Source organism: Triturus cristatus, chromosome 4_2 (genome assembly GCF_964204655.1).
Source record: "Triturus cristatus chromosome 4_2, aTriCri1.1, whole genome shotgun sequence".
Classification (NCBI taxonomy): domain Eukaryota; kingdom Metazoa; phylum Chordata; class Amphibia; order Caudata; family Salamandridae; genus Triturus; species Triturus cristatus.
This window is the reverse complement of record NC_140586.1, coordinates 34,068,403-34,095,842: the sequence shown is the minus strand read 5'-3', so window position 1 is coordinate 34,095,842 and position 27,440 is coordinate 34,068,403. Positions and strand designations below refer to the sequence as shown.

Genomic DNA, 27,440 nt, shown 5'->3' with positions numbered 1-27,440 from the left:
TGGCCAGGAAGTCTCTCTGTTGTAATAGTGGGAGGACTTGTTGGAGGGTGATCATGTGGAAGTGATCTGATTGTATATACTGGTTTAGCAATCTGAGGTCCAGTATGGGTCTTAAGGTTTTGTCCTTTTTGGGAATAAGGAAGTATATAGAATACACTCCTGTGCCCTGATGTTGAAGTGGGATTGGTTCTATTGCGTGTTTTTGTAGCAAGGACCGAATTTCTTGTTTGAGGAGCGTGAGATGGTGTGACGACATTGGACAGGGTTTGGGTGGTATGTTTGGGGGGGGGGGGGGTGTATGAGTTCGAGGCAGTAGCCAAACTGGATAATTTGTCTGACCCACCTGTCTGTGGTGATGGAATCCCAGACAGGTAGGAACTGTTGGAGCCGTCCCCCTACTGGAGTGGAATGGTCTGGGGGGAGTGGAGGCAAGTCACTGTTTAGTGGCTGGAGAGGTGCGGGTGTTGGTGTTGCCCCGTCCTCGGCCCTTGGTATTGTTTCCCCTGTAACCTCCTCTAAAATATCCTCTGTTAGGGGATGTTTGTCCAGAAGTTTTAAAAGTGGACGAGGTCTCTGTTCCCACATTTTTGGAGGCTCCCCTATAAAAGGAGCGACGAAAGGAGCCCCGGGGTTGAGGATACTGCAATGCTCCCATTGATTTCGCAGTCTCATTATCCTTTTTCATTTTTTCTAACGCAGTGTCCACTGCAGGTCCAAATAGTTGCTCCTGATTAAAGGGTTGAGCAAGGATGGTGGTTTGTACTTCCGGCTTAAAGCCGGAAATACGGAGCCATGCATGGCGTCTAAGTAAAACGCTTGTATTGACTGCCCTAGAGGCGGCGTCCGCTGCGTCTAATGCACATTTGATTGAGGCATTTGATATTAATTTGCCTTCTTGAATGAGGTCACTGGCCTGGGATTTGTACTGATCAGGCAGGTGTTGCAAAAGGTCCTCAAGCTGGTCATAATGAGCCCTATCATAATGAGCCAATAGGGCTTGTGTATTGGCAATACGCCAGTGGTTAGCCGCCTGTGCGGCAACTCTTTTGCCTGAGGCCTCTAAAAGTTTAGACTCCTTGTCCGGGGGCGTTGTGTCTCCAGTTGTCTGTGAGTTAGCACGCTTCCTGGCATTTGACACGACTAAGGAGTCTAAAGGGAGCTGCGCTTTAATGTACGCGGGATCCTGTGGGGCTGGTCTGTATTTTTTTTCTATACGGGGGTTAAGAACCCTAGCTCTAACAGGGTCTTTAAAAACCTCAGTGGCATGCTTTATCACTCCCTTAATCATGGGCAGAATGTGAACAGTTTTTTGCGACTGCTCAAAGGTGTCGAGGAGAAAGTCCTCTTCAGGTGTGTCTGTGTGCATAGTGACGCCATGGAATGTTGCCGCCCTATTTATAAGTTGACCAAACCCCAAATGGTCATCAGGAGGGGAGGGTTTGGAAGGGTATGTAGTGGGATCAGGCATGTCAGGTACAGGGTAAGACCAGTCATCTAAGGGTGCTGTGTCTGGGAGTGTAAAGGGATCGTTAGGATCAGTAGGATCATTAAGGTAATCCGGGTCTACCCCTCCCCCTAAATCATCATCAAAATCCTGTGGAGGTGGTGTATGAGAAGGAGATGGTAAAGGAGAAGGAGGTGGGGTGGGGGGGATGGGATGGGAGGTAATATAGGAGAGGAAGGACGAATTGGTGAAGTGGCACAGTCCTTCTTCTTTATGGGAGCTGGAGGTGGTGGTATGTCCAGCTTCCTTTTTTTGTATGGCACTGCTGTGACATGTCCGGTTTTCGGATTGATGTAGATCCGTTTTTGAGTAGGATCTGGTCGAAAAAGTTCTTCAGGTTCCGAAAGTGGTTGTGGCGTCGATCGTTTCGGTTCCGATCTGGGTTGTGGGAGATCGGCAGAGTCTTTGTGGACTTTTTTGGGCACCAAGGATGGTTTTGGTGGTAAAGAACCTTTCGCTGCCGGCGGAGATTTGGGTGCCGAAGAATCTTTCGGTGCCGATGGAATTTTCGGTGCCGAAGAACCTTTTGGTGCTGACGAACCTTTGGGTGCCGAAGAACCTTTCGGTGTCGGTGGAGACTTCGGTGCCGAAGAACGTTTTGGTGCCGGTGGAGACTTCGGTGCCGAGGAACGTTTTGGTGCCGATGGAGATTTCGGCCTTGGAGCCTGTTGCGGTGCCGAGAGTGGAGTTTTCGGTGCCGAAGGTATTGTAGGCACAATAATATGAGGTTTGCTCGAGCCCGAGCCACCTGCAGGCTTATTTTTCTTCGGAGCCGGGCCCGAGGGCGGGGCTTCTGAAGATGATTTTCGGTCGCGACTGGGGCCAGCTGGCAGAGTCTTGACCAATGTCTTTTTGGGTGGGGTTGGGGTAGGGGAGCTGGTACTCACACGCTGCCCCGGAGTGATGAGGTCATCGGAATCGTCTGCCTCGGATACGATTTGAAGGTCTTCGAAATCGTCTTCAGGGACATCCTGGGCAAAGATGTCGTCTGGTTCTGGAGCTGGCCTGGCCATGATATGGCGTCGAGATCTTCGGTCTCGGATGGTTTTCTTCGAACGGAATGCGGCGCAGGCTGGACAGCTGGATTCGTTATGTTCCGGCGACAGGCAGAGGTTACAAACCTCGTGGTGATCACTGTGGGGGAACTTTGCTCCACATTGGGGGCATTTTTTAAAAGGTGTCCTTTCCATCAGCCGCGTCCGGAACCGGTCCGAGTGGATTTCGACGTCGAGTAGTGAATATTTTGAGAGTTGTTTCGATTGCTGGAAGTTTTCTGCTGGAGCGGAAAAAAGTTCATCCGAACCCAATGGCGGAAAAAAACAATCTGACGATGGAGTGGATGCCCATGCGCACTGTTGTCCAGAGGAGGAGTCACCTATCTGGTGACCAAAGGCTTCTTCTGAAGACAACAACAACCTGCAATCATCCGAGCCCAACACCAGATGGCGATCTTATCCTAAGTGTGTGATCTGCAGCTCATATGCCTCGAACAGATGTGTTTCAACTGGTATTGTGTGATGATGTTATCTGCGGTATGAAGTGATTTTAGGTGATGTGGTGTTATGCAGTATGGTGTGGTGCAGAGCAGTTTATTGTACTGTACTGCAAAGTATGTATAGCCCGTCACACCCATTACAGTGCAACAAAGCATTCCGATTTGCATTGCGTTCTTGGACACCCTTTAGGGGTGGGTGCTTGGAAAGATGTTACGTGGGCATATGTCCTTATTGGGAGCTGTTTTATGAGAAGGAAGATGTTAGAAGACTTGCCTCAAATACATTGCGACATACATGGCTGTGTATAAGCATAAGCCGAACATTTCAGAACATATGCAGCTGATCATGTCTAATTCCAACTTTTATAGTTGGCTGTCTCCATCTTGTAATTACGTGAATAGGAAGGAGTAGTTTCTTTTCTGTAACTCCAGTTCTGTAGTAGGGGTATCTCTGTTATAGTCATAATCTAGTGAATAGTCCCGCCCATGTGCGTGGACCCCGGAGCAATAAAAAATAATCTCTAAAAGGTGACAAATCATGCAGACCTGCATACACCTTTAAGAGAGAATTTAATTTAAAGACAGATAATGCAGCCTATACCCACAGGCTACACTGTCCAGTACTTCAACTAGAATTCCACCAAAATCCACAAACAGCACTGCCTGTCCAGTTTTTCTCCCCATAGGAAAAAACCCTGCCTCTACCAGCAAAAGCCTCTGGAATGATAGAGAGGAAGGAGTGGACAGATAAGCCCCATAGGCTGCCATTATGTGGCTTGGAACAGGATACTGTGCCTTTAAGAAAACTTTCCAGTTTTCCAGAACTTTCCCCAGTATCCCAGAATGCCCAGCAGGTCCCATTTACTTTCAGTTCTTTTTGAAGGCGTAGCACGCCAGACCTGTAGCATTCTCCATATGAATAAGTATCTCTCCACCGGGGAGGAGGGCGGGCGCTTATGACTATAACAGAGATACCCCTACTACAGAACTGGAGTTACAGAAAAGAAACTACTCCTTCTGTAGTAGGGGATCTCTGTGTATAGTCATAATCTAGTGAATAGAATGGCAAGCCCATCCCCACACAACAAAAGCGGTGGAGAACACATAAGACACAACCACTACTGTGCGAACAAATTTCGCAGCGAAGCCTGCCCAACCTGAGCATCTGCCCTGGCATCCGAGTCCAGACAGTAATGCGCAGCAAAGGTATGGACCGACTTCCAAGTGGCCGCCTTACAGATTTCCGCAATCGGAACATTACGCAGCAAAGCCGTCGTGGCAGCTTTGCCCCTGGTGGAATGAGCCTTAGGTTTACCCCCTAAGGTCTTATTAGCCTTTTGATAACACAACTGTATGCAGGACACAATCCACCGAGAGATGGACTGCTTAGAGGTCGCAAGACCAGTCCTGACTGAGCCATAATTAACAAACAACTGGTCAGACCTACGAATATCCTTGGTCTTATCCAGATAAAATTTCAACACCCTTCGGACATCCAGGGAATGGAGAGCCCTTTCCGCTGGTGAAGAGGGATTCTGAAAGAACGTAGGTAAAGTTATGGTCTGATTGACATGAAAGTCAGAGATAACCTTAGGAAGGAACTTAGGGTGAGTACGCATCACAACCTTAGCAGCATGAAACACAGTATAAGGTTCTTGACAACATAATGCCTGAAGTTCACTCACCCTGCGGGCCGATGTAATGGCCACTAGGAACGCCGCCTTCCAGGATAGGTGCTGCAATGAAGCCTTGTGAATAGGTTCAAAAGGCTCTCTCATCAGCCTGGACAGCACCACATTCAAGTCCCAAGAAGGCGAGGGAAGTCTGACAGGAGGGAACACCTTCTTCAAGCCTTCCAAAAAATCCTTGACCACAGGAATCTGAAAGAAGGACGTCTGTGAAGGGCACTTCCTGTAAGCAGTCAAAGCAGCCAGATGAACCTTAATGGAATGGAAATTAAGGCCAGACTGCGCCAGATGCAAAAGGTATGGAAGGATGACATCTTCCTTACATGTTGTCGGATCAAAGTTCTTGGACTTACACCAGATACAGAACCTCTTCCACTTGTAAGCATAGGATGTCCTAGTGGAAGGTCGCTTAGACTCCTTCAGAATGTCCATACAATCGTCTGGTAGATTCAGATGACCGTATTGCACTATTTCAGGAGCCATGCCGCCAAACTCAAAGACGAGAGGTTGGGGTGCACCATCTGCCCCCCGAACTTCGTGAGAAGGTCCGGCCTGCACGGCAACCGCATGTGAGGAAGGAGAGACCGGTGAAGAAGGTCCGTGAACCACCACTGCCTGGGCCACTCCGGGGCGATCAGGATCATCCGCGCCCTGGACTGGGACAGCTTGATGAGCACCGCCGGAATCAGGGGAATGGGTGGAAAAGCGTACATAAAGCTGTTCGACCAATCGATCCATAGCGCATTCCCCAGCGTCCCCCCGCTGGTAGTACCTGGATGCGAAGTCTCGGCATTTGCTGTTTTCGGCGGTGGCGAACAGATCTACGTCTGGAGTCCCCCACCTTGCGAAGAATTCTCCTAGTACTTCGTCGTTTATGACCCATTCGTGGTTTTCCTGAATCAGCCTGCTCAAGGCGTCCGCCTGAGCATTCTGCACCCCTGGCAGATGCGTGGCCGTGATCGTCAATCCTCGGGCCAGCAGCCAGCGCCAGATCGCCTGCGCCTCCTGCGACAGAGTGCGCGATCTCGACCCCCCCTGCTTGTTGAGGTAATACATCGTGGTTGTATTGTCCGTCTGTATCAGCAGCGAGTTGGTCTGGAAGGACGGAAGGAAAGCCTTCAGTGCCAGGAAGACAGCTCTGAGTTCCAGGAAATTGATGTGGTACGTCGATTCCAAAGGAGACCACTTCCCCTGAATCTGCAGGTCCCCGGAATGCGCACCCCAGCCCTGGAGAGAAGCATCCGTCACCACATTCGTCGTGGGAATGTCCTTGTGGAAGGGAACCCCCTTGAGGAGGTTTTCCGCCGAACACCACCACGTCAGAGACTGACGAGCATGTAGAGACAGTCGGATCTTGTCGTCCCAAGAGTCTGTCTTCTGATCCCACTGATCCTCCAAGCACTCCTGCAGTGGTCGCATCTGTAGACGTGCGTGCGGAGTGAGGAAGATACAGGAGGCCATCGATCCCAGTAGAGACGACACCTTCCTCACAGTCGTCGATGGAGCAGTCCTGAGGTCCTGAGCCTTCCGAAGGAGTGATAACCGTCTCTCCTCCGAAGGAGACACGCTTGCTGACCGCGTATCTATGGAGGCCCCCAGGTACTGTATGCACTGTACCGGAGATGGGACCGATTTGGACATGTTGACGTGTAACCCCAGCTTGTTCAAGAGCTCGCACGTCCAACGGAAGTGTTCTTGCGCTTCCTCGAAGGATGACGCCTTGATCAGCCAATCGTCCAGATACGGGTAGACAAACACCTTGTTCCTCCGCAGGTGTGCCGCCACCACCGCCATGCACTTCGAAAAAGTCCTGGGAGCAGACTTTAGCCCGAATGGCAGTACTGTGTATTGATAGTGATTGGCGCCGACTTGGAATCGCAGGAACTTCCTGTGCTTCTGTGCTATGGGCACATGGAAGTACGCATCCTGTAGATCTATGGCACAGAGCCAGTCTCCCCGTTGCAGCTGAGGGTAAATCTGGTGCAACGATAGCATGCGAAACTTTTCTCTGCGAATCCACTTGTTTGCTTGTCGCAAATCCAGAATGGGCCTGAACTCGTTCTTGTCCTTCTTGCGAACGAGGAAGAACCGAGAGTACAGACCTCTTCCCCTTTGAGACAAAGGTACTTCTTCTACCGCCTTTTTTCTCAACAAGATGTCTGCCTCCGCCTGGAGCTCCCTCAGCTGGAAGCGAGAGCTGACCGGCGGAATCGCTGGAGGCGGGCTGATGAACCGAAGACTGTATCCATTGCAAACAATATTCAGCACCCACTTGTCCTGAGTAATTTTTCTCAACTCTGCCGGAAAAAATCGAATGCTTCCCCCCACTGGAGTGGGTAACGGTTGAGGGGGAAGTAACAGCTCAGGGCCGAGACCCGGCCGGGCCCTTGTTTGTGGTAGTAGCCTGCTGGCCACCTCTACCCCTCTGGCGCTTCTGGAAGGGCTTGCGGAACTGCTGCTGTTGTGGCTGCTGCTGTCCCGAGCCCTGCCCACGCCCTCGGCCCGACGACCCGAACCTCCTCTGGAACGGTCGTTTCTTTTTCTCGGCCTTCTCTAACCCGACGGCCGTCAGGGTTTCCGCTTCAGCCTTCATGCGGGCCATTTCATCGTCCGCATGCTTCCCGAACAGGGTTTCCCCCGAGAAGGGCAGGTTGGCCACTCTCTGCTGCGCCTCCGGCTTGAGGGACGTCAGGCGCAACCAGGAATGGCGCCGCTGGTGGACGCCATGACAGTAGGCGTGGGCGGCCAATAGCGATATATCTGCTGCTGCGCTGATCGTTTGGTTCGAAACCAGCATGCCTTCGCGCACCGTCTCCAAGAAGTCCTCCTTCTTGTCTCGTGGCAGGAGGTCCGCATATTGCTGCAGGGATTCCCACAGGGCCCAGTCGTAACGGCCCAACAACGCCCCTGCACTCGCCGCCTTCATCGTGGTGGCGGCGGTACCACACACCTTCCTGCCCGCAGAGTCCAGCCAGCGGCTTTCCTTGTCCGGTGGCACCGTGGAGGCCGGGGCGGTCGCATGTTGTTTTCTCGCCGCCGTCACGATAACCGAATCCGGTTTCGGGTCCCCTCTCAAGAATGACGGATCCGACTCCGGGGCCCTATATTTCTTCATGAGCCTGGACGGAGCGGCCTTCGCTGTTGCGGGAGTGAGGAACAGTTCCAAAGCTGGTTCCACCAGTCCAGGCACGAGAGGCAGGAGGGGGCGAGACAAATGTCTTTTATGAAGCGTCTCAAATATCACGGACGTCGTGGGTGTTGGAACCGTCACCGTGATATTCAGCTTTGCAGCCCCTCGCAACAGCACCTCCTGGAACGAGACCAAGTCGTCCACCGGCGACACCCTAGTCCCCGGGGAGTCCGACAGCGTCGGGGAAAGGTCCCTGTCCGAGGAGCGCGACCTGGACCTATACCTTCTGCGGCGTCGTCTAGAGTCTGACGAGGATCGCCCTCGGCTCCGCGATCGTCGCCTCCTGTGAGAGCGGGAGCGCGACCTCTTCGGCTTAGGCCTGTCCGCCGGTCTCGCTGGTCCAGGCGACCGTGGGCGTCGTGGCTTCGGGGTCCCTTGCGGCGGAGTCGGGTACCGTGGAAGGGAAACCGACCTCGGGGGGACCGGCGGCGGCACCGCAGGAGTGCTTGGCAGCAACAGAGGCCGGGGTGGCGGAGACAGAGTCCGCGGCCGCGGAGGAGGCGGTGGAGGAAGTGGAGACGGTGGTGGAGGAGGTGGCGGTGGTGGTGGTGGTGGAGGAGGCGGTGGCAGAGGTGGGAGAGGAGGAGGCGACGGAGACCTCCGAGGCGGGGTATACACCACTGAGTACACCGATCCCGGCGACTCTCTCTTCCTCGACGTCGACGTGTGCCTCGACGTCGACCTGTGCCTCGACGGCGATCTCCTCGGCGTCGATCTCCTCCTCGGCGTCGACTTATGTCTCGACGGCGACCTCCGCCTCGACGGCGACCTCTGCCTCGACGGCGACCTCCGCCTCGACGGCGACCTTCGCCTCGACGGCGACCTCCGCCTCGACGGCGACCTTCGCCTCGACGGCGACCTCCGCCTCGACGGCGACCTTCGCCTCGACGGCGACCTTCGCCTCGACGGCGACCTCCGCCTCGACGGCGACCTTCGCCTCGACGGCGACCTCCGCCTCGACGGCGACCTTCGCCTCGACGGCGACCTTCGCCTCGACGGCGACCTTCGCCTTGACGGTGACCTTCGCCTCGACGGCGACCTTCGCCTCGACGGTGATCTTCGCCTCGACGGCGATCTTCGCTTTCTCGACGTCGATCCTTCTCTTCATCGACGGCGAGCTGCGATCCCTCGACGCCGAACGCCGACGCCGGGTCTTCTCTCGACGTCGACCGCTGGACGCAGTCGAAGACGGCGTCGTCGCCGACGACGCCGATGTAGTCGACGGCGGCCTATTCAGGTCCCTCGACGGCGATCGTCGACGCCGTTTCTCCCCAGAGCCCTGGGGAGACGGCGAACAGACGGTGGTCATCCTCCTCGACGTCGCCGTCGACGCCCTCGACGTCGACGGGGAGCGGGAGCGCTTACTGGTCTTCCTGCCCCTGGGGAGCCCCCCAGAGGCCTCAGCATGGGCCAAATCAGCCCCTCCAGACCCACCTGGTGCCTTCAGTCTTCGCTCCTCCAGAGCTTGAAGCCTGCTCTTCATCCTGTCCCTCAGGGTTCTTGCTGAAAACGAGTGGCAGATGGTACAGCTTTCAGGCACGTGGGACTGGGGAAGGCAAGCTATGCACACCTCGTGTGGGTCAGTTTTAGCCTTCTTTCGACCACATTCCGGGCACTTGTCGAACAAGCCAGGCATGTTGACAGTACCAGCTACTAAACACAAGAAAAAGTGACAAAAATTGCCAAAATCTCAATGAAAAACCTTGAAAAAGGTAGAGCTCAATGCTCCAGGGTCCTGCTAGCAGGAGCCGGAAAAAAGAACTGAAAGTAAATGGGACCTGCTGGGCATTCTGGGATACTGGGGAAAGTTCTGGAAAACTGGAAAGTTTTCTTAAAGGCACAGTATCCTGTTCCAAGCCACATAATGGCAGCCTATGGGGCTTGTCTGTCCACTCCTTCCTCTCTATCATTCCAGAGGCTTTTGCTGGTAGAGGCAGGGTTTTTTCCTATGGGGAGAAAAACTGGACAGGCAGTGCTGTTTGTGGATTTTGGTGGAATTCTAGTTGAAGTACTGGACAGTGTAGCCTGTGGGTATAGGCTGCATTATCTGTCTTTAAATTAAATTCTCTCTTAAAGGTGTATGCAGGTCTGCATGATTTGTCACCTTTTAGAGATTATTTTTTATTGCTCCGGGGTCCGCGCACATGGGCGGGACTATTCACTAGATTATGACTATACACAGAGATCCCCTACTACAGAAGGAATATGCTACTTACCAGTATGCATCTGTTCTTGGCATGTAGAGCTGCAGATCTATACACTGTGCATATATCGCCATCTGGTGTTGGTCCCGGATGTTTGCAGTTTGTTTTTCTTCTTGGAAAGTCTTTGGAAGTCACGAGTTCGGTGACTCCTCCTTCGGTCCGTAATGCGCATGGGCTTCGGCTCCATCCTCACATTGTTTTTCGCCAGCAGGGCAAGATGGAGCGTAGTGATAACAGTAGAGAAACCCATGTGTGTTGTATCTAAATAAGATAGACTGGAACGGATACAGGTAGCCGGGGAGGCGGGAGGGCGTGTATAGATCTGCAGCTCTACATGCCAAGAACAGATGCATACTGGTAAGTAGCATATTCCGTTCGAGGCATATGAGCTGCAGATTAAACACTGTGCATAGATTATATAGCAGTACCCAACCCTAGCGGCGACCACCGGTATCCGTTGCAGTTGTTTGAAACAGAGTCTTTAGTACAGCCTGGCCCACACTAGTTTGTTGTTTGGTTTGCACATCTACACAGTAATGTTTTGTGAAAGTGTGCGGTGTTGACCATGTGGCTGCTTTGCAGATGTCATCTAAGGGTATGTTCCCTAGAAAAGCCATAGAAGCCCCTATCTTTCTTGTAGAGTGGGCTTTAGGTGGGACCGATAATGTTCTTTTTGCCTTGTGGTAGCAAATTTGTATACATTTTACAATCCACCTAGCTATGCCTGATTTTGAGATGGGGTTGCCTTTATGTGTTGGAGAGAACGAGACAAACAGCTGTTTAGTCTTTCCGAAAGCCTGCGTTCTTTGTATATAATAGAGCAAGGCCCTCTTTACGTCAAGCGTATGTAGCGCTCTTTCTGCAACGGATTGAGGTTGCGAGAAAAAAAACGGTAATTCCACTGATTGATTGAGATGAAAAGGGGAAATAACCTTGGGCAGGAATTTTGGGTTTGTGCGAAGCACAACTTTGTTCTGATGCATTTGTAGAAAAGGCTCTTGTATAGTGAAGGCTTGTATTTCACTAGCCCTTCTGAGGGAAGTGATAGCTACCAGAAAAGCTGTTTTCCATGTAAGGAACTGTAGCTCACATTTATGCAGTGGTTCGAAAGGCGGTCCCATTAATCTTGTAAGAACTATGTTTAGATTCCATACAGGTGAAGGTGGTACTCTGGGTGGAATTATTCTTTTAAGGCCTTCCATGAAAGCTTTAATGGCAGGTACTTTGAAAAGTGATAAATGCTGCCTGTTTTGCAGGTAAACAGCAATTGCTGCGAGGTGTAACCGGATGGATGTGTATGCTAGGTTACACCTTTGTAGATGGAGCAGGTAACATATGATGTTCTGTATGGATACATCTAAAGGGTTGATTGTTTTATTACGGCAGTAAATAACAAATCTTTTCCACTTTGCTGCATAGCATGCTCGAGTGGTAGGGCGTCTAGCTTCCTTGATAATGTCCTTCCATGAAAGCTTTAATGGCAGGTACTTTGAAAAGTGATAAATGCTGCCTGTTTTGCAGGTAAGCAGCAATTGCTGCGATGTGTAACCGGATGGATGTGTATGCTTGGTTACACCTTTGTAGATGGAGCAGGTAACATATGATGTTCTGTATGGATACATCTAAAGGGTTGATTGTGTTATTACGGCAGTAAATAACAAATCTTTTCCACTTTGCTGCATAGCATGCTCGAGTGGTAGGGCGTCTAGCCTCCTTGATAATGTCCATGCAATCAGGGGGAAGGTTAAGATATCCAAATTCTAAGACTTCAGGAGCCAGATCGCAAGGTTGAGCTGAGCTGGGTTCGGATGCCTGATCTCTCCATGGTTCTGAGTTAGGAGGCATGGAGACAGGTGTAATTTTTGGTGTGGTACCACTGATAGTTGTAGTAGTGTGGTGTACCAAGGCTGCCTGGCCCATGTTGGAGCTACGAGAATGAGTGTGAGGGAGTGCTGCTGTAGCTTCCTTATCACTAATGGAATTAGCGGGAGAGGCGGAAAGGCGTAAGCAAATCTGCCTGACCAGTTCATCCATATCGCATTGCCTTTGGACAATGGGTGTGGGTATCTGGCGGCGAAGTTTGGGCATTTTTTGTTTTCGTGGGTGGCGAAGAGGTCTATCTGAGGTTGCCCCCACTTCTGAAAGAATGGGTGAAGAACTTGTGGACGAAGTTCCCATTTGTGCATTTGTTGCGTTTGTCTGCTGAGCAGATCTGCCATTGTGTTTTGTATCCCTGGGACATGTTGGGCCAGGAGAAAGATTTTTTGCGGAATCGCCCATCTCCATATGCTCTGTGCTAGTTGTGAGAGCTGTGGAGAGTGTGTGTCCCCCTGTTTTTGAATATAATACATTGCAGTCATATTGTCTGTGCGAATGAGGACTGCTTTGGCTGAAATTTGCCTTTGAAAAGATTTCAGGGCTAGAAAGATTGCCAATAACTCCAGATGGTTTATGTGGAGTAATTTTTGTTGTGGTGTCCATACACCCTGCACTGTGAGGTGTAATAGATGAGCTCCCCAGCCGGAGAGCGATGCGTCTGTTGTTATAATCACCTGTGGAACTGGGTCCAGGAACGGTCGACCTTTGGAAAGGTTTTTGGTGTTCCACCACTGCAGAGAGCGATGGGTGCGACTGTCCACCAACACCAGATCTGTTAGTTTTCCCTGGGCCTGGTTCCACTGTTGTGCTAAGCACTCTTGGATTGGACGCATTTGGAGTCTTGCATGTGGGACTATAAAGATGCAAGAGGCCATCATCCCTATGAGCGGCATAAACACTCTTGCTGGTAGAGAGTGTTGGCATAAGAATTTTTGACAGAGAGCCTGTATCTTCGCAATCCTGGGAGGATTGGGGTAGGCTATGGCTTTTGAGGTGTCTATAGTGGCTCCGAGATATTGTTTTGTGTATGATGGTATCAGGTAGGATTTTTGGTGGTTCACCGTGAAACCTAGCTGGTGAAGTAGCTGGACGGTGGCGGCGGTATGTTGCACACATTGTTGGTAAGACGTGGCTTTTATGAGCCAGTCGTCTAGACAGGGGAAGACGTGAATGTGCTGTCTTCTGAGGTGTGCAGCCGCTACTGCTAGGCATTTGGTGAAAACTCTTGGTGCTATTGTTACCCCGAACGGGAGCACCTTGAACTGGTAGTGTTGTTTGTCCACTACAAACCTGAGGTACTTCCTGTGAGATTCGGGTACTGGGATGTGAAAGTACGCGTCTTTTAAATCTAGGGTGGTGAGAAAATCGTTGTGGGAGAGGAGGGGAAGGACCTGTTGAAGGGTTACCATGTGAAAATGGTCTGAGTGAATGTACTTGTTTAGAGGCCTGAGATCTAAGATAGGTCTTAAGGTCTCGTTTGTCTTTGGAATTAGGAAGTACAGGGAGTAGACCCCTAAAACTTGTTGTTTTATGGGGACCTTTTCTATTGCTCCTTTTTGTAGGAGAGAGGTTACTTCTTGCGTTAGTAACGCCGTATGTTCTTGAGACATAGGGCGGTGCCTGGGTGGAATGTTGGGTGGTATAGATGTTAACTCTAGACAATACCATGATTGAATTATTTGTATCACCCATCTGTCTGAGGTGATTGTCTCCCAGACGTGAAGGAATTGTTGTAGTCTGCCTCCGACCGGAGTGGAATGGTCTGGAGGGAGCGGGGGAAAGTCATTGGGCAGGGGGTGTGGCAGAGCGGGCGGTATTTGTTTTGCCTCTGCCTTTATTATTATTGCCTCTGTATCCGCCTCTTTGATAACCTTTGGTGAAGGTAGATTGCGGAGGAGATTTATAGGACGTGGATGCACTATCTGAGGAGTAGCCTCTGCCCGTGCCTCGAAAGGAAGAACGGCGAAAGGAGCGCCTGGGAGTGTGTGATTGCAGGGCTCCCATCGATTTTGCCGTGTCGGAATCTTTCTTCATTTTTTCGAGGGCTTCGTCTACTTTGGGGCCAAATAGATAGTCCTGGTCGAATGGGTGATTTAATATAGAGGCTTGAACCTCTGGTTTAAACCCTGAAATCCTGAGCCAAGCATGGCGATGGAGAAGCACACTGGTATTTATGGCCCTGGAGGCGGTATCTGCTGCATCTAGGGCACATCTTATTGAGGTATTGGTTATAGTTTTACCCTCCTGAATAAGTTCATTGGCTCTAGTTTTGTACTTTTCAGGGAGATGGTGCATGATTGCCTCTAGCTCATCATAATGCACTCTATCGTATCGCGCCAGCAGTGCTTGCGTATTAGCTATACGCCATATATTGGCAGCCTGTGACGCAGTGCGTTTCCCTGACGCATCTAGGAGCTTGGACTCTTTGTCCGGTGGGGGTGTTTCGCCTGACGCCTGAGAATTTAATCGTTTCCTAGCTGTAGACACTACTAGGGAATCCAAGGGTGCAGGGCCTTTAATGTAAGAAGGGTCTGTGGGGGCGGCCTTATATTTTTTGTCTATCCGAGGATTTATGACCCTGGCCCGGACTGGGTCCTTAAAAACCTCAGGAACATGTTTAATTACACCCTTCAACATAGGTAGAACGGCAGTGGATCTATGTGTATCCTCAAAGGTGTCTAAGAGAAAATCTTCCTCCACTGGGTCTGTATGTAGCTCCACCCCATGGTAGTGTGCCGCCCTTTGTAACAAGTGATGGAACCCCAGGGAGTCCTCAGGCGGGGATGGCCTAGATGGATAAAGGTCATCCTGTGGGACATCTGGAATGTCCGGATTGTTATAGTCATCCCATGGGTCTGAAGATCCAGTAGGGGTGGGATCTTGTGGCCCATCTGCTGGATAATCATAAGGGTCCCCCAAATCATGTGGAACCGGAGACAAGGTGGGGGAATGTTGGGGTGGAGGGGGTGGAGGTGGAGTGGGTGGAGGAGGTGGAGGAGGTGGGGAAGGCGCCCTTAAAGGAGATGTAGCAATGTCCTTTCTCTTTGGAGGTGGAGGCGGAGCTGGCTTGTCCAAATGTCTCTTTTTTGAAGACAAAGTCAAGTGTCCAGTGTTTGGATCCTTTGTGAGGGTTTTCTGCAAAGGATCTGGTGTGAAAAGCTCCTGCCACTCTAGTTGTTCGGTCGGCGCCGAAGGTTTCGGGCCCGACGGCTTTTTAGGTTTGTCGGAGCCGTGCTTTTTTGGAACCTCCGACTTTTTGGTCGGTGTCGAAGAAGGCTTCGGCACGGGAGTGTCGGTGCCGGGGGCCTTGTGATGTTTCAAAGGCGCCGAAGGAGCAGGTTTCGACACCGAAGGCTTCGGTGCCGGGATTGGTGCCGAGGTGGAGGCCGATTTTTTTCTTCGGTGCCGAAGGGTGTTTCTCGGTACCAGGGGTTGGCTGGCTCGAGCCCGAGCTGCCAGAAGGCTTAAAAGGCTTCTTTACCGGGCCCGAAGGTGGGGTATGAGAAGCAGTGTCCTTGGTCTTGCCTAGGCTCGGAGGCGAAGGCGTGACCGAAGCCTTTTTCGGAATCGGCGTGGGTGTGGGAGGGGGAATTGTACTCACGACCCTCTGCGCCGGAGTGATGTCCTCCACATCCGAGTCGTCGGCCTCTGAAGCGCTGACGAGGTCATCATCCTCCTGTTCGATGTTCTGCTGTCCCGAAGCCTCGACGTCGTCTCCGAAGATGTCGACTGGAGCGGAGGTCGAGGAGTGTGCCATGTTGCGTCGAGCACGTCGATCTCGAATGATCTTTTTTGATCGAAAAGACCTGCAAGCGGGACAGTCTCGGGCCTCGTGTTCTGGTGAGAGGCAGAGGTTACACACCTCATGAAGATCCATGTGGGGAAACTTGGACCCACATCGAGGGCACTTCTTGAAAGGAGTTCTTTCCATCAGCCGAGACCGGCGCCGGAATAGGCCCGAAGGCCACCGTCGACGACCGGAATCGAAGAAGTGCCGAAGAGAAGATGAATAAGATGATTCTCAATATTGAAGAAGCTCGATGAGCGAGGATTTTTCGTCGATCGGTGAACTGGAAAGTTCGGGACCGGAGCACGAAGTATTACATCCGAGCCCGATGGCGGAAAAAAACAATCTGAGGATGGAGCCGAAGCCCATGCGCAGTACGGACCGAAGGAGGAGTCACCGAACTCGTGACTTCCAAAGACTTTCCAAGAAGAAAAACAAACTGCAAACATCCGGGCCCAACAACAGATGGCGATATATGCACAGGGTATAATCTGCAGCTCATATGCCTCGAACATATAGTATCAGAATATTGTGGCCTATATCTGACAAAAATATATAGTGTCCTAAATATTACTTACATAAATAACTATAGATAGGTGACAGTGAATTACGAGTATGTTTTTCACCTCGGGGTCTGAGTGACATCAGATGTGAAAACTTCCCTGTGATTCACTTTTTACCCATCTATACTTTTATGCTTTGTGTGTGGCCCTCAACTACTACACAGGGGCAGAAGAGCAATGGGGAAAATAAACGTAACACATCCTCTCCTCCCAGTCCTCCTGCCATCTACACCCAACACCATGTGCCTTTAATTCCCTCTCGTCCAGAAGCTGTGCACCTGGCTTTCTAGGGCTGCTCTCCGACAGCCCAGCCAGTGCAGCCTGGAATTCCTTTATGACATAGCAACAGTGAGTAATAGTTTTTCTTAATAAATGTTGCTATGCAATAGCAGTAAATTACTGGATTTAGACATCAGTTGTTCATGTCAGTTGCTCTCTATGCGAACCATACTTAACAAAAATATCAAACTATTTAAATCATAAATAGAAAGTCCACATCCAGTGGAGCAATATTATTTGTAAAGGATTTTTAGGCCACAATATTTATGTCAGATACTTCTGTAGGGTGAGGGATTGCTTAGTGGACCATGAGACAGGGGGTAACCATGCCAGTGCTGGTTCTTCCTTATATGGCCACTTAGGCAATAGAGGCTTACCTTGTCAAGGCCAGCCTTATCTCCTTTCGTTTGGGGGGGGTTGTGTAGGAAGGTGGATATCTGACTATGGTTACCCCCAACTTTTTGCCTAGTGTCTAGCTGGTTTTTCGACTTAGTTGGCCTGAGATCCTGCCATTCAGGGTCTCAGGCTGTCTGCTCTCTCTTTAAAATGGACTCCATGTACCCTAGGTACATTTCCAATTGGTAAGGATCACCTTATTGGACCCTGTACAGTGTACCCTAGGTACCCAGGGCATAGGTGTACCCTAGGCCTCCCAGGGGCTGCAGCATGTATTATGCCACCCCTGGTCTGGCCTTCCAATCAGACACAACTGGCTGATCACTCAGCTGGGGCAAGGTCGTGTAATCACCCCTTGCTTAGATATAGTATGCCTATATCTACCCTTATATATAGACACATGTGTACCTATCAGTCACTCCTATGGCAGGCCTTAACAATCCTGGAGGCAGAGTGCTTGGTAACATGTGAGATGGTGCTCTAGCATGAGCTGAGCCTGTCTGCAGCTTTCGGAACCATGTCCTTATAGCTGTTCTATGATATAGCCTACCATATGCTCTTAAAGTGCCTTATAATCTTAAACGGTTATGGTAACTATGGTTTGGCTGTATCAAAACATGTCGTGTAAGGTGTCTAACACTTTGGAATAATACCCCCATACCATTTCTGGTGATGAGGATATTATTCCTCCCTTCTAGAGGGAGAGACATGTTAAAATCCTACTTTGCTGTTTAACTCTAACCAAAGCCTCAGCATCACAAAATGGATGCTGCTGCCACAGACACAAGTCTGACCTCCTGCTGCTGGGAGTGATCCCGGCCACGGAGGCTTGGACAATAGGGTTCCTGCTTGGGGAGGTGCTAGGTGCTAGCACCTCCCCAGACAGACTTTAGTGTATTGGGGCAGGGAGGGCTGAAAGGAATGAGACATGCCTGGGGCACACAAGGTGTCCCATGCATAGTCCAGTTCAAACCGGTGCTGGGGCACACCAGCCCCAGTCCTGGCACGAAACTGGACAAAGGGAAGGGGGTGTAACCACCCCCCTCCCAGGTCCCACCCATAAGGAGTGACCTAGCAGGTATCCCAGCCCCCCAGATTAGTACAAGAGTGGGAGCTGGGTCCTTAGGAAATCAGATTATCCTGAACTTGCAACTTGAACAGAAACTCTGGACCTTCGACATTCGACGAAAGAAGAAGACTGAAGAATCTCCCTTGTGGCCAAGGAGTGGCTACCCTGTGCAAACAGGCACCATCAAGAGACTACCCTTTGCTTTGCTGAAGTTCTACGAGGGACCGACTGCAGAGCCCGACCAGAGCCTTGACTTCCAGACTTCTCCGACCCTGATCCACATCCACAGCCGAGCTGAGATCCGTGGAGGCGACGAGAGACGTGGGACCGGCTACCTGGGAAAAGTGGCTAGTATCTTCAAGCGCAGCTTCTGAGGCACCCTCGAAGTTGTGCACCGGGGATTGAGAAGCCCCAACCCCAAGCACCATCTGCACCGAAGATCAGCCCCCCACACTCCACGAGTCCTGTGTGGGGCCCTTCTGCATTTTCCTGCTTGCCGCGCCTGTCCGGTTGCTTGCCCGCTGGCTAGTGGCCTTTGTGACGACGCATCCTGAAATCTTCACCGCTGGTTTGGCTCCTCCAGACTGGCTCCCGCTTCTTTGCAAAAGAGAAGCACCCCAGACCTTCCTGGTCTGCACCAGAAGCAAGTCCTCCGTTCTTCGTGGGTTCCGCTTGCCAAGGCTTGGTGAGTCCTAGTCCAACTTCGACGCCGCCGACAGCAAGAGCCTTCGTGGGACAGCTCGCCTCCTGGTCCTGGTCGTCCTCGACGTTTCCTGGTCCTCGTGGCTGCGGCGACAAGCTTCACCTTCACCTGCAATCTTCACGACATCGCCTGGTTCCTTCCTGGTTCCACGTGGTCACTGGCTAGTGACCTTGACTCTGTCCCTTCTGCTTGCAGGTCTCCTCTCTTCTTGATCCCAGCCTTGGGATCCACCGGACACTCTTCACTGACTGCCTGTCAGCAACTTTCCTTCAGGCATCCATAGAAGTCCACGACGAAACCCGACGCAAGTTCACACCTATGCACCCGCAGCCTGTGGGCTAGGTAACTTGGGTACTTCGGTGCTCACAAGGGTAGTGACTATCCTAGGGTCTAGTTTCCGAGTCTCGACTTTCTAGCTATACCAGAAGTGTCCTAAAACTGTTTGTTTCTAACTGCTAGTAATTCTATCGACTTTTACGCATTACGCGTGAGTGTTTCCACTCTGCACCTGAATCCCGTGGGCCTCCCACTTCCTAACTGTTGCTAGTGTAGTGTAGCCCCAGCGATTCCCTAGGCCTAGGCCTATCCTATTTCCGTGACAGTGGTCCTTATACCACTTACTTAGTATATGGTTTGCGTGGTCCCTAGGGCCTAACTGTATTACTTACCTGTGTGACTTAATGTATGCTTAAATAAGACTGTGTTGTACTTACCTCTAATCTCATAAAGAGTGCTGAGGGTTTGACTAGAATAAATACACTTTATTTTATATATATATATCTGTTGTGGTGTCCTTTCATTTGGTATTCAAGGGATTATATATGGTATCACAGCTGGCTTCACATGCCATTCAGAGTTTAGCCTAAGACTGCTCTTGTCCATGCTACCACTAGGATAGCTGGTCTATAAGGTTGACTTTACAACCAATCACCATAAGGGTTGTTTGGACTGATATAAGGTGTACACTAGAACTAGTGGCATCATACATCAGGCCAACTTCTCACATTGGTGGCAGCAGTGGGATTCGAACCCACGCCTCCAGAGAGACTGGAGCTAGCATCACTATGGTGGCCCATAGGAAGGTTCCCTCTGAGCAGCTTTTGCCTGGTTTCTCATACCAGGTAACTAACATTGATGGCAAACAGAACAGTCATCCCATGGCAGAGGTATGTCTCAGCTGGGGAGGTGTCACTGGCCCTAAAAGGGTGGCAGTGTCTCCAACCTTGCCTGTGGACTGCTTACTGGGGAATGACTTGGAACTCTCAGCTTGGGCTGGAGTTGAACAAGACACCCATTCTAAAATGGTAGGCCTTTCACAAAAGGGTAGTGGGGTTGTGCCAGCCACAGCCCCTGTCCAAGTAGATTTCCTCCCTGAAAAGGTTGGAAGGGCAGTGGTAGCCACAGCCCAGGCAAAGACAGACTTCCCTGTAGAGATTGGCAGAGCTGTGACAATCACAGCTCAAACCCAAACTGAGTGCCTCCCTGAAAAGGTTGGCAAGGCTGTAATGGTCTCAGCCCATACTCAGACTGACATAGGTGTAGTGAAGCCTGAAACTATGGATCACTCCACACAAACAGAGAGTAGTGGAGAGGAAGAAAAGTCTCCCTCTCCCCAGACATTAGGAAAAGGTCAGCCTCCTCAGGGATCTGACCTCACCCCTTGTGAAGGAACTGCCCCAGAGGTAGCCAGGCCTGGCCTGGCAGAGCCTCTGATGTCAGTGGCCCCTTCCAAGGTGGGACCCAGTCTGGTGCAGGTAGCCTGCATCTCTCTACCCTGCCTCAGTCAGCCCAGGGCTGCAGAGGTCAGGGAGGCCAGTGGACCCCAAGAGGGCCCCTGTCCACAAGAACCCCCCCATCAAAAGAATGAGGATTGCCTGGCTAGTAGCCCTAGCCAGGTGATGGGTAAAAACATTCCTGAGGGATCCCCTTTACAGGTAGTTAGGGACCTCCCCCAGAGGGATTCTGTTGGGCCCAGGCAAACATGGGACCTTAGGGCCCCAAACCTGACCTGTCCCTCCAGTAAGCCCACAAAAGGGACCCAGCCTCCAGTTTTAGGTAGCCAGAGGCTGACCCTGAGAGCACAGTGCAACTCAGTGAAAGAAAGAAAGGCATCCATGGTGGAGGATGATTGCAGGAAGCTGAGGCCTCACTTTGAGGACACTCACTTCAGTACTCCATCTCAACACCAGCCTTTTACTTTGCAAAGACACACCAAAGGTAGTGATTCCCTATGGTGGAGACCCTATGATACCTTTAGGGTGAGGGATTGCTTAGTGGACCATGAGACAGGGGGTAACCATGCCAGTGCTGGTTCTTCCTTATATGGCCACTTAGGCAATAGAGGCTTACCTTGTCAAGGCCAGCCTTATCTCCTTTCGTTTGGGGGGGGTTGTGTAGGAAGGTGGATATCTGACTATGGTTACCCCCAACTTTTTGCCTAGTGTCTAGCTGGTTTTTCGACTTAGTTGGCCTGAGATCCTGCCATTCAGGGTCTCAGGCTGTCTGCTCTCTCTTTAAAATGGACTCCATGTACCCTAGGTACATTTCCAATTGGTAAGGATCACCTTATTGGACCCTGTACAGTGTACCCTAGGTACCCAGGGCATAGGTGTACCCTAGGCCTCCCAGGGGCTGCAGCATGTATTATGCCACCCCTGGTCTGGCCTTCCAATCAGACACAACTGGCTGATCACTCAGCTGGGGCAAGGTCGTGTAATCACCCCTTGCTTAGATATAGTATGCCTATATCTACCCTTATATATAGACACATGTGTACCTATCAGTCACTCCTATGGCAGGCCTTAACAATCCTGGAGGCAGAGTGCTTGGTAACATGTGAGATGGTGCTCTAGCATGAGCTGAGCCTGTCTGCAGCTTTCGGAACCATGTCCTTATAGCTGTTCTATGATATAGCCTACCATATGCTCTTAAAGTGCCTTATAATCTTAAACGGTTATGGTAACTATGGTTTGGCTGTATCAAAACATGTCGTGTAAGGTGTCTAACACTTTGGAATAATACCCCCATACCATTTCTGGTGATGAGGATATTATTCCTCCCTTCTAGAGGGAGAGACATGTTAAAATCCTACTTTGCTGTTTAACTCTAACCAAAGACTCAGCATCACAAAATGGATGCTGCTGCCACAGACACAAGTCTGACCTCCTGCTGCTGGGAGTGATCCCGGCCAGGGAGGCTTGGACAATAGGGTTCCTGCTTGGGGAGGTGCTAGCACCTCCCCAGACAGACTTTAGTGTATTGGGGCAGGGAGGGCTGAAAGGAATGAGACATGCCTGGGGCACACAAGGTGTCCCATGCATAGTCCAGTTCAAACCGGTGCTGGGGCACACCAGCCCCAGTCCTGGCGCGAAACTGGACAAAGGGAAGGGGGTGTAACCACCCCCCTCCCAGGTCCCACCCATAAGGCGTGACCTAGCAGGTATCCCAGCCCCCCAGATTAGTATAAGAGTGGGAGCTGGGTCCTTAGGAAATTAGATTATCCTGAACCTGCAACTTGAACAGAAACTCTGGACCTTCGACATTCGACGAAAGAAGAAGACTGAAGAATCTCCCTTGTGGCCAAGGAGTGGCTACCCTGTGCAAACAGGCACCATCAAGAGACTACCCTTTGCTTTGCTGAAGTTCTACGAGGGACCGACTGCAGAGCCCGACCAGAGCCTTGACTTCCAGACTTCTCCGACCCTGATCCACATCCACAGCCGAGCTGAGATCCGTGGAGGCGACGAGAGACGTGGGACCGGCTACCTGGGAAAAGTGGCTAGTATCTTCAAGCGCAGCTTCTGAGGCACCCTCGAAGTTGTGCACCGGGGATTGAGAAGCCCCAACCCCAAGCACCATCTGCACCGAAGATCAGCCCCCCACACTCCACGAGTCCTGCGTGGGGCCCTTCTGCATTTTCCTGCTTGCCGCGCCTGTCCGGTTGCTTGCCCGCTGGCTAGTGGCCTTTGTGACGACGCATCCTGAAATCTTCACCGCTGGTTTGGCTCCTCCAGACTGGCTCCCGCTTCTTTGCAAAAGAGAAGCACCCCAGACCTTCCTGGTCTGCACCAGAAGCAAGTCCTCCGTTCTTCGTGGGTTCCGCTTGCCAAGGCTTGGTGAGTCCTAGTCCAACTTCGACGCCGCCGACAGCAAGAGCCTTCGTGGGACAGCTCGCCTCCTGGTCCTGGTCGTCCTCGACGTTTCCTGGTCCTCGTGGCTGCGGCGACAAGCTTCACCTTCACCTGCAATCTTCACGACATCGCCTGGTTCCTTCCTGGTTCCACGTGGTCACTGGCTAGTGACCTTGACTCTGTCCCTTCTGCTTGCAGGTCTCCTCTCTTCTTGATCCCAGCCTTGGGATCCACCGGACACTCTTCACTGACTGCCTGTCAGCAACTTTCCTTCAGGCATCCATAGAAGTCCACGACGAAACCCGACGCAAGTTCACACCTATGCACCCGCAGCCTGTGGGCTAGGTAACTTGGGTACTTCGGTGCTCACAAGGGTAGTGACTATCCTAGGGTCTAGTTTCCGAGTCTCGACTTTCTAGCTATACCAGAAGTGTCCTAAAACTGTTTGTTTCTAACTGCTAGTAATTCTATCGACTTTTACGCATTACGCGTGAGTGTTTCCACTCTGCACCTGAATCCCGTGGGCCTCCCACTTCCTAACTGTTGCTAGTGTAGTGTAGCCCCAGCGATTCCCTAGGCCTAGGCCTATCCTATTTCCGTGACAGTGGTCCTTATACCACTTACTTAGTATATGGTTTGCGTGGCCCTTAGGGCCTAACTGTATTACTTACCTGTGTGACTTAATGTATGCTTAAATAAGACTGTGTTGTACTTACCTCTAATCTCATAAAGAGTGCTGAGGGTTTGACTAGAATAAATACACTTTATTTTATATATATATATCTGTTGTGGTGTCCTTTCATTTGGTATTCAAGGGATTATATATGGTATCACAGCTGGCTTCACATGCCATTCAGAGTTTAGCCTAAGACTGCTCTTGTCCATGCTACCACTAGGATAGCTGGTCTATAAGGTTGACTTTACAACCAATCACCATAAGGGTTTTTTGGACTGATATAAGGTGTACACTAGAACTAGTGACATCATACATCAGGCCAACTTCTCAAACTAGGGAACAAAAATGACAGGTTGCAAGCATTGCAGCGAGTGTAAAAAGCAGATGGCGGTCATGGACTCGCAGAAGATGTGCATTTGGTGCCTGGGTTCCATACAGGACTCAAAGTTGTGTGTCTAATGTGCTCTAATGCACCCAAAGGTAATTTGACACCTGAAGGCAAAGTCGTACATTAAAGAACATAAGACATATGAAACAAGAAGAAGTCAGAGCCTTCACAAAAGTCGCAGGCGTGGTCCAGACAGGGGACAGTTCCTGTGACTGCTCCACTTCCTGCATGACATTTTTGGTAATGCGAAGTGCAAGCATAACAAAGCAAAGCAGGACTGAACCCCATCTCGCCAGTCTAACTCCAAAGAGAAGGCGCAATGGCATCAAGATTTCACTCACCCCCCTTTGAGATAATCAGTCAGAGAACCAATAAGTCAATTGGTACCGATGAGCCCTGTGTTACCTGAGTTTCCCGGACCGCCGTCAACCCCACAGAGGTTTGGGGCCTTCCCAGAGGCAATGCTACAAATCATTAGTGCATTTTCTGCTCCTTCTTCGCACCTTTGGGCCCCACAGAACCACAGAGCTTCCAATCAGATTACCACCTTCACCTTCTCCAGCGCCGTCTGTAACCGTTAACTAAGCCCATACCAACTCCAGTACATAGTTCCACTCCAGCCCTAAGATGCATGCTAGTTTCCATATCCCTGATGCTGATGTATCCAGCAGCATATGTAAACCGCGACAATACACTGGCCAAAGCTCGACCGATGTCACGCTATGAAATTATAAAAGTGCAAAGCGTTTTCATGCAACCTGACTCTAATCTAGAGCCTCTACCATGACTCAGTTATCAACAGATTTTAAATTTTCCTTTTGGTTCCTCAGAATCCGGGTGTTGATGGTAAGGGGGATGCCTTGCTCCTCCCTTAGTATAATGAGCATGCTTTACTCCTTGATTAACAGAATACCAGTGGGCTTGGTACCTCTGAATCAGAGCTCGACAAGGAACATAAGCCACCAAAGGTTAAAAAGCTCCTCATTTGCAGTGATGGTTCGGAGAGCAGCAGAGGTTCTAGAATTACAGCTGCCCTTCATTGAGACTATGGTGAACATTGTAACAGAAATATTGCAGCCTGGGCCAGCAACATCAGAGTCCTTGCTTCCCTTTAATGAGGCCTTCAAGGATAGTTTGATGGCTACCAGGTGGAAACTACGGTCTTGCCCGCGTGTTAGTCGTCATGTGATCAGGCGACATGGACCTGCACACAGTGACAGAGATTTTCTCACCAAGCACCCTATGGTAAAGCCTAATTCATTTCAGATCAATCCCCCGGAAAGAGAATTCACAAGAATTAATGCCTTTGACAAGCAAATGTTCTTTCAGCTTGGTACTGAATCCGTAAACACCGTCTGTCTGTGGGGCTTATATACACACGCCCTTTGGGACACTTGTCAATAGTACCGAAGGACCTTAGGGCCTCTTTGGCTCAGACAATCCATGACGGGCAGGGCATAGAAAAGTATGTCATCCGTACAGACTGCATTGGCAGGGCAGTCACTACCAGTGTTGTGCTTTACACACATGCCTGGATGAGATCAACCAGATTTTCTGGTGATGTACAGGCATTGCTAATGAACCTACCCGTTGATGGGTGTCGCCTCTTCTGAAAGAAGGCGGCCTCCACTCTGGAATGCTCTAAAGATAGTAGGGCTAAAACACGTTCCTTGGGGCAGTTGACCTTTGTAAAGCCATTTCCCCACCAGTTCTACAAATTTAGGGGCTACTCCAGGCGGCTTGTATGTAGGCAGTGACAGCCTTCTCAGCCACTGATGCAGCATACAGCCCATTCCTTTCGAGCCGTGGACATGGAACTAGCAGACAGCTCACAGACCAGCAGATGTGTCAATACTTTAATTCCTCTTCCCTACAATAATAGCCAAGAAGTTACTTTAGCTTGTCCTCAGTGGCTTATACCCAATCAGTCAGGGGCAAGGTTCAACAATTCCTCCGAAGTTGGCAGGCCATCATGTCCAACAGTTGGGTGTTGCAGGTGGTTCAAAGGGGCTACACCCTATCATTTCTCTCTTTCCCACCCAATATTCCTCAGCCACCAGAGCAAAGTTTGAAGGAGAATCTGTCCATCCTGCTGCATGAGGTCCGCCTGTTGCTCTCCAAGGGTACCATAAAGCAAAAGCCATATTCAGAGAAAAGGGTTGTTATACTCACTACTTCCTCCCGCTATTTCCTCGCCATGAATTTAATTGCAGTCACAGCATACATGCAGAACAGGGAACATGCATCTCTTTTCAAAAGACCTGTTGTTAAAGCTTCCAAGGAAGGCATTGATAGTCTTAAAAACACCCCCAGCCCCAATGTAGAACTTGAATGTAGTTTTCACATGACTCATGGGCTCCCCCTTGAACGACTCCACTTCTGTGATCTGCCTTGAACTTCAACCCAATCCCGGATCAGCCCAAGAAATAGAAACCCCTGTGTGGGGATCAGGTGGACTTCGGCTTGTTTATGGTAAATCCCAAATATATCAGGAGTTCTGCTATCATCAAGAGGTGCTCCATGATTTACTGCGCCTTCAGCAGCCATTTGTCGAAGTACAGGAATACATGAAATCCCAGTCTCTGAAGATTTGCAGCAACCACTACAGTCACTTTTGTGAACACCCAAGGGGTCTAGTGAGGCTGAAGGAGAGAATGTCAAACTGAAAATGCTCCTGGCTCACCTTGACCAGTAGGTAACACCTGTGGTATGGCAGGACGGGTATATGGAAGTTCAGGTCCTGCAAGTCTAAGTCCAGTCTCCCGTGTCCAGAAATGATCTGAACCTTTGTGAGCATTTTGAGTTTTTCCTTCTACAGGAAGGTATTCAGAGGGATAAAGTCCAGGATAGGCTTGAGCCACCCCACCCCGTCCATTATTATATGTGTTGTGTAGTTTATTTGGAATGACTCTGATGTGTTGAAGAGGTAACCAGTAAAAGGATTGGTTTGGTTTGTTAGGGATTGTTCAGGGTGGAGTGTTGCTTTGGGAAATTGTGTGATGTGTAGGATTATTGTGTGTTTTAAGGTGTGTTGCAGCTATCAGGTCATACAATCTGAATATGCACTGGTGATGTCGCAGGCGGTGTTGTACATGGCACTGTGGTGTACTGCTGAATAGTGCAGTGCAATGTAGTGCAGTGTGCACTGGTGTGACTGTAGACTCTGAAATGAGGTGGGTATGATGTGCTATCTTATGTTGTGTTGTATGGTAAGACACAATATTATAGTGTATGGTGATCTGCAAAAATGGTGTGGTTTGACGTTATGAGATATTGGTAAGTGTGAAGTGGGTGGTATGGTATATTCTAGTATGGTATATAACTGTACCTTTACCCCAGAACCTACTCTGCTCTAGCCGTAGGTCATCAGATGCTTTATGCCACTAGTTAAGCATTTCCTACCCCAGTACTACTATGTGTACAGGGAAACAGGGCATAGTTAAAGAGAGGAAAAACAACAAAGAGGCCTCCTCTGCTGGATAGCTGTACC

At 50.5% G+C, this 27,440-nt stretch overlaps 1 protein-coding gene across 3 annotated transcripts in view; it reads right to left on the bottom strand.

The window, feature by feature from the left end:
* Window positions 1–27,440, bottom strand: part of LOC146832875 (E3 ubiquitin-protein ligase DTX3L-like) — a 570,028-nt gene that overhangs the window by 439,883 nt on the left and 102,705 nt on the right. The gene's annotated exons all lie outside the window — the stretch shown is intronic.